Source organism: Callorhinus ursinus, unplaced genomic scaffold (genome assembly GCF_003265705.2).
Source record: "Callorhinus ursinus isolate GAN/ISIS: 27379988/994484 unplaced genomic scaffold, GSC_fseal_2.0 scaffold14, whole genome shotgun sequence".
Classification (NCBI taxonomy): Eukaryota; Metazoa; Chordata; class Mammalia; order Carnivora; family Otariidae; genus Callorhinus; species Callorhinus ursinus.
This window is the reverse complement of record NW_027397076.1, coordinates 42,852,663-42,860,460: the sequence shown is the minus strand read 5'-3', so window position 1 is coordinate 42,860,460 and position 7,798 is coordinate 42,852,663. Positions and strand designations below refer to the sequence as shown.

Sequence of the window (7,798 nt, the reverse complement as noted above, 5' to 3'; positions counted from 1 at the left end):
GGATGCAGAGAGAGGGGAACCCTCTTGCATTATTGGTGAGAAAGCAGACTGGTGCAGCTGCTCTGGAAAACAACGTGGAGGTGCCTCAAAAAGTGAAAAATAGAACTACCCTATGATCTGGCAATTGTTGCAGTACTAGGTCTTTACCCAAAGGATACAAAAATACTGATTCAAAGGGATACATGCACCCCAATGTTAACAGCAGCATTATCTTGTAATACAAATCTATTAACAAGAAATTCTCAGTCTTTGTTTATCTGGGAAGCTTTTTATTTCACTTTCATATTTGAAGTATTATTTTTCTGGAGATAAAATTCTAACAGTTTTATTGAGGTATAATTGATATAAAAAATTGTACATCATTTAAGTATATAATTTTATGAGGTTTGACATATATATACCTGTGAAAAATCATACAATTGAGGTAATAAACATACCCATCACCTTGAAAAGTTAGGAAGAACTTGTTTTTTTCTTTCTGAACTTTGAATATGTTCTTCCACTGCCTTCTGACTGCCAATATTTCAGATATGAAATAGGCTTCAATATTATTGATGTTTCCCTATAGATGATGAATCATTTTTCTCTCTCTGCATTCAAGATTTTCACTTTTCACTTTAAACAGTGTGACTATAAATTTCTATGGATGATTTTTGTATTTACCCTATTTGGAGTTTATTGAGCTTCTTGGATATGTACACTGATGTTTTTCATCAAATTAGGGAGTTTTAAATCATTTTTTAATCAATATTTTTCTGTTTCTTCTCTTCTCTTTCTCCAGTTCTCTGGGACTCCCATTACACATATTTTTGTATTTGCTGTTTTCCAAAAGTTCTCTGAGACTCTATTTATTCTTTAATCTTAATTTTTTTGGATAAATATTGGATTATTTATTGCTAAAGTTATTAGATATCAAAAGGTGTAGAGTTGGTTCAAACACAGAATAAATAGAGAGTGCACAAATATATTGGCACTGACTATATGACAGAAATTACACTCCTGGATTAATGGAAAAAGGATGGATTAGTCCAAACACAAAAATTAGTTAACTAGACAAAGGGAATTTAAATCAAATACCACATTAAAATCATCCTTGGTAGATTAAAATTTTTAATGTGAAAGGAAAAATTTCAGAAGTTTTAAAGGCATTCATATAAGAATAACTTGATGATCTCAGGGGAGGGAGGTTTTCTTAAGAAGATGAAAAGCATAAGCCATCATAAAAAGCTAATAAATTTTATTTATTTATATTAAAACTTTCTTTGTGTCAAAATATGATAGGGAAAGCATGCCACTGAAAAAGAAAACATTTTGAATGCATGTAAACAATTAATATCCAAAATATGTGAAGGTAATCAGTAAATCAATGACTATATATTAAAAATTAATACATAGAAATAATTATATAAAGTTACTTCCAATTATAGTAGTAATCAGCAAAAGCTTGAAATTATGAATTATCATTCTATTATTATGACCAAAAGTAAACATGCACAAAAAACAAGCAAAAAAAACAAACAAAAACTTAACAGTTTCAAGTGCTGGCATGAATACAGAATATCAGAATCCCTTATCCACTAATATTAGAAATGTAAATTGTTACAACCACTTGAATAACTATTTGGCAATATTTAATAAAACTGAATAGCTTATACCCTCACCGTTCCACTACGAAGAGCTTACAGTATTACAGTTTATACATGAGTGTAGGAATATATAACAGTAATATCAGAATGGGATTAAAACATAGTGGAAGTAGAGTAAATGGAAATATTGAGTATGAACAAATCTTTTGATTTGTAAAAAGAGGTATATTCAAAATATTTTTTTAGATTTGAGAAATAACTTCATGTTTATATGCTGAGTGAAATGATCTAGGTGATAGGTATGAGATTCAAATGCTGATAATTAAGTAGATGTGGTGGTGAATGTCAATAGAAATTCTATGGAAATATAGTGTTTTAGGAGATCATAGAATATCCTTATAGGAATAAAATAATCTCCTGACCTCTAATCTCCATCTCTATAACACTTTAGACTTTGCAAAGCAATGTCTCTATAATAAGTAATAACGACAACATTCTTATACAGTATTCAAACCTTTATTATTTGGCAAGACCTGTGCCCTGTTAAGACCTGTTATCACCATTTTGGACATGTGGAGAATCCATTTTGAGCGGCTAAGGGATTCGCCCTAGATCATCCAGCTAGGAACACAAGTGTAAAATTTAAAGCAGCATCTACTAACTACAAAATTCAACTTAAACCACTGTCATACTGCCCATATGACTATCTACATACTAGTTCTTCAACGTGCAACTACTACTCAAGTATTCTCCATATCTTCATATTTATATCTATATATGTGTGTGTTTTGTAATGTGAATTTTTCAATTGTATTGATTTTTTTTTTGAGATAGCAAGCCTCGAGATTCACGTTTTCTATTACATTGCAATAGGCTGTTTGGCAATAAAACAAAGAGAAGGAATCTGATGTGAGATAGTTTTGTTTCTTTTATGTTTCTAGATCCATCTTTATGCAAACTATATTTAGTCTGATTTTTTATCTTTGCAATTATATGAGCCAAAATATTTTTCCCATAAAATCATTTGAGCTGGACTGACACTTTCACCAAAAGGGACCAGAGTAATCCATAAGGGACCAGAGTAATCCATTTCCTCACCTTCAGTTAGGTTCAATCTTTCTCTTCCTTATATTCTCAGATAAGACATTTAGGAAGCTCTTTATTATTAAACTTTTTTGTATGCCTTTTCTAGTTTTTCAGACTGGAAGGTCAGGATTATGTCTTTTTCAGTTCTGGAGCACTGCTTTCCTTGATATGCTTTCTAACTAGTTATGGTAGAAAAATAGTTAATATAGTAAAAATTAATGAAAATGAATAAAGAATTGTGGTAGGAATTCTGGTGCCTCAATAATTGAGTTCTTCTAAGACTGATACACTATGTTTTAATTTTTCCACTGGTATAATAGAAGTTAAACAGCCCTGAAGTGTTAAAACTATTAAAATGTTTATAATTAAAGTCTAAAATTTTTAGTATATGAGGATTAATTGTATTGAGGGTTGTACATATGTGGCTTCTCTATTTCTGCATGAAAATTTCTTAGTATGAGGAAATGGTTTTCATTTTTTACATTAGTAATCAATCTGAGTGGCATATTAATTGCTAGAATCAGTTACCATACACAGAAATAATTGCCCAGTTTTTTAACCTACCAAAATATATTGCATTTCCATGTTCTCTACAATTTTAATCAACAGAAATACTATTCCATTTACTATTAAATTCACATTTATTATGGAAATATTTATGGTTATGCCAAAAATTGAATATGATTTTCTTCAGAAATCAAATTAAATTTCTTTTAAACTGGAAACAAATTTTCACTACTAAAGTGTTGCCACATAATTGACTCTCTGCTTTGTACACAATTATTGTTAATCTCCACAGGAAGGCCATTTCTTAACTTCTCATCCAGTTGATGGCAAGTATTAAATCCTGATTTTAACAGAATAGCTAAATATAGTAAAAATGCCTCAGTGATTTAAGTTGAAAGCAGTACACTGGAACATGGCTCTTGTACTCAGTTATCAGGAATGTACAAATGTCTTTTTTATTAAAAAATGCACGATAAATTATTTGTCAGCATGGACAATGACGGCAGCAAACCATTATTTACTGTTAACTGAAAACAGTAACTCATGATTATAGTGATTTTCTTAAATATCAGCCAGACTTTTCTTCAGTCATTTCCTTCAATTGACTACTCTGAAGTTATTGGTGAGGAGCACTGCCCTGAGCTTCCTCTCATAGTTCATTAATAATGGGAAAGCACGAGTCTAGAAATTAGAACATGCCACCTGCCATTCCACACATTCTACATATTCTAGGGTCCTTCTCTTCTTTGAGAATTTCTGTGACTACAATTTCTGTGATAATTAACAGAGTGGCCACTCGAGCAGCATCCAATAAAACAGTTCTTTCAACCATAGCTGGATCCATGATTCCTTTTTTCATCATATTCTCTTATCTCCAAATACAGCAATGGTCATTGCAGGGATTTCAAGTGTTCTTTTAATAATTTCTATATTGATTTTTGATCTTCATTAGCTGGGGTTATTAAGTCCAAGGCTGGAATACACTGGTGCAGAGCACAAACCCCTCCGAGAACTATGCCTTCTTCAACTGCAGCTTATAGCATTGAGGACATCTCTAACTTTCTTTTCATTCATTTCAACACCATTTGTCCCACTGAATTTGGCTTAGCTCCTCCATCTGGGAGTTTTGCCAGATGATCATTTAGTTTTTCCTTTTCATATTTAATAGTTGTGATATCTAAGTGCTTGATGATTTATTGAATACAGTTTTCAATTTGAGCCTTCCCACATTTTCCTTTCAAGAGCATGGCATCATCTTTGGTCACAATGAATCTCCAACTTTTCCTCAGTCATGAGGCTGAACATCTTCAAGATTTAAAGTCAATCCTTCTCCAAACATGATGCTACCAGTAGCAATAGCCATGTCTTTAATCTCATTCTATTCTCACCAAAACCAAGAGCTTTGACCACTATAACATGAAGATCAACTTTTAGCCTATTCAAAACTAATGTACCTATTAGTTGTAACCTTCTCCATCAACATCTTCAACGATTATGAACAAGGGCTTATGGTGAACATTGGCAACTTCAGTAGCAGATACAATATACTGGATGCTAGCAATTTTCTTTTCATTCATTAGAACACAGGCATCTTGGAATTCACATTTCTGACCTTCTGATGTATAAAAAAAGTATGGAGAAATATCACCTCAATCAAACTTCATGCCTTCAATAATCTCTAATTCCTCATTTAGTATTTTTCCATCTTTGTTCTGACAGCACCCTTTGTTCTAGCCTTCCTCACTGCATCAGAAATGATGTTGCCAATTCCTTTATATATACACTTGCAGAAATCATTGCAACCTGAGCAGTTTCTACAGGGTTTGTCATAAGTTTAGACTGCTTCTTAAGTTCAGCAATTATAACATCAAGAGATAACCTCACACCTCTTCTGATTTCCACTGGATTAGCATCTTTGCTAATTTTCCCAAAGCCTTCGTTAGCAATAGGGTGTGCCAGCACAGTAGCAGTCGTGGTACCATCCTCGGCTTCTTCATTTGTGTTATTGGCAATATCTGGAACAAGTTTAGCACCAATGTTTTTATATTTATCCTTTAAGTCCATGGATTTTGCAACAGTCACACCATTTTTGTTACTTTGGGACTTCCCCAGCTCTGTGCAATAATGGTTGTTTTTCCTTTGGCCCATAGTATGGCTTTTGCATGGGATAAAAGGTCTACACTTTGAGGCATTAGGAGTTGGGAATCTGCACCAAATATTATATCCTTAGTACTTCCCAAGTGAGATGAGGAACTAGTGGACACTGGCCTTATCTGGCAAAGGTCTATGGGTAAAAGTTTGTAATAAATGTAATAAAATGTCTGTGGTGTGCAGGCAGCCACTCAGTCCCCTTGTGGAGAGAAAAGGAGAACTCTATTTTTTACCTTGTTATGCATTTAATCCTGAGGTATGGTCATTTAAATTTGAACACACTTAAAGAGAAGGCCTAGATGAGTAAAATCCATCTCACATTTATATTATAAACATTATTTCATGCCCTTAGAGTAGATTCATTTGAACACAATTTTCTAATGAGTAAAATAAGGTCAACATTTATAGTTGCAAATTAAGAACTGATGAAGCCTACAAATAAAATGTTCAAGTTATATGTTAGGCATTATCCCTGACCTATCAAGAAGTCAGTTTTTTATCTACCGTCAGTTTTCTGAGAACTGAATTGAAACTGACTTAATTTTAAAAAATAGAGTGAAGAGCCTTGTGTGCACTCAAAGCTGAAGATATAAACTCACTTAAATAATATTCATTAAATTCACTAATCAAGAGATCCTCTGACCTTGACTACTGCTTTTTAGTGTATGAGCAGTGTCCTTGTTTAACAACCTTAAGAAACCCTCTGTATTTTATTTCAAACAATATATTGTTAAGAATTAATTTAGCTTTAATAAGCTTTTCCCATGGCAGAAAAGGATGCAATGTTTTTTAAAAAAAAAAGATTTAAAATGGCTTTATCCACCTTGTGTTATAGTAAAATCTAGTTTCCTAATTATTATGTAAATGTATATTTTTCTAATACCTATCTAACAAATGACATTAAGGCCTGTTTCCTAAAGTCCAAAGTGTCAATATTTTATAAATCTGTTAATAAATGTGTGTATGTGTATGTGTATATATATATAATCATCAAAATATCAAACATCAAAGTACTTCTCCCATAATTTAAATATTGTTGCTTTTTCCCAAATCATATGTAAGCCTAAGAGGAAGACAGGAGTTTTTTTGTTTTTGTTTTTGTTTATTCACTGCTGCCTCCCCCATGCTTAGATCCCTGCCTTCCACATAAAAGTTTGGTCAGAATATATGTTACGATGTATGAATAAAATATTACCCATTAAATATTATCCTATACCTGCCAGTGTAAGTGAGCAAACAAAAAAATATTTGCTTGAGAAATGCTCATTGCTCATTTATGCCCTTTTACCTTATGAAGTTGGCTTTTGCTGTGGAATGTCAGTAGTGAGTTAAAATTCATGCCCATCTCCTCATTCAACTGTTGGCCAGAAGAACCCTCAGCTTTTGCAGATAAGCCAGCAACAAGAGCAGTTCATCCAGATGCTGAATGAGACCCCTGGGGAGCTGACAGACATCTCAGATGTGGAAGGTGAGGTAGGCCCATAGGCAAGGAGGCCCTGCAGATAAACTACATCTAGGTGAAGCCACAGTAGAAAGAATTTATAAGGAGGTTGAAGGCCCTGGGCTTCTCAGATAACCTGGTGATCCAGGCCTACTTCTCTTGTGGGGGGCGGGGCGGGGGTAGAGAATTTGGCTGTCAACTTCCTCCTGAGTCAGAACTTTGATAGGGAGTGATGCTGGGAAGCCAGGCTGCCCACCAACCCACCCTTCCCATATATACACACACACACACATATATGAGTGAAAAAAAATTATATATATATATTTATTTAAGAAGTGAAAGAAAATAGTCCTTAAAACAAAAACACTCCAACTTCCCACCTTCCTGAAGTAGCCCTATTCCCATCTTGGCCTGAGACCAGGGCAGACAGCTGTCTCCCGTCTCTTGCCCCAGCCCAGCCACCTCAAAGGAGCTGACAGAACCTGAGGTGACAGATGAGTTTCTCTTGGCCTCTGTCACTGCTCTCTGCAGCTAGGAGAGGTGGGTGCTTGCTCCCTCCTCCCCCAAAGAACCTCTGACACTTCCCTGCCCCTCTTGCAGGGTGAACGAAAGCTGGGGAGCCCCAGACTTTAAACCTTCATTATAGTTGCCCAAATCTTTTCTTCTGGGGTGAGCTTCTGGGGGCCAAGGTCCCCCTCCGCAGTCAGGCCTTGACCCCTAGCTTGCATCCATTGCCGGGGAGAAGGAGGTCTGGTTTGTCCTGCCTGGGGAAGGGGTAGGATCAGAGCCACTCTGGAGTTGAGCCCACCCCTGGACCAGAACTGTGTTTCTAAGGTTTTAAAGTGACTAAAGCTTTGAAAGCCAAAAAAGAAAAAAGAAAAAAAAAAAAAAAAAAGGTGAAGGAGCCAGCTCCCCCATGGTAGGGTGCTGATGGGCTGAGCCTGAAACAGAATAATGCCCTGCAGCTGCTCTTCAAGTAAAAGGCTCCAGAATGCGGTCTCCTAGGACAAATTTTAGAAACTTCACA

At 34.9% G+C, this 7,798-nt stretch overlaps 1 pseudogene; it reads right to left on the bottom strand.

Annotated features, from left to right (window-relative positions):
- Positions 1-3,867: 3,867 nt before the first annotated feature.
- Positions 3,868-7,176, bottom strand: LOC112832563 (60 kDa heat shock protein, mitochondrial pseudogene; annotated as a pseudogene).
- Between the last annotated feature and the right edge of the window lie 622 nt (positions 7,177-7,798).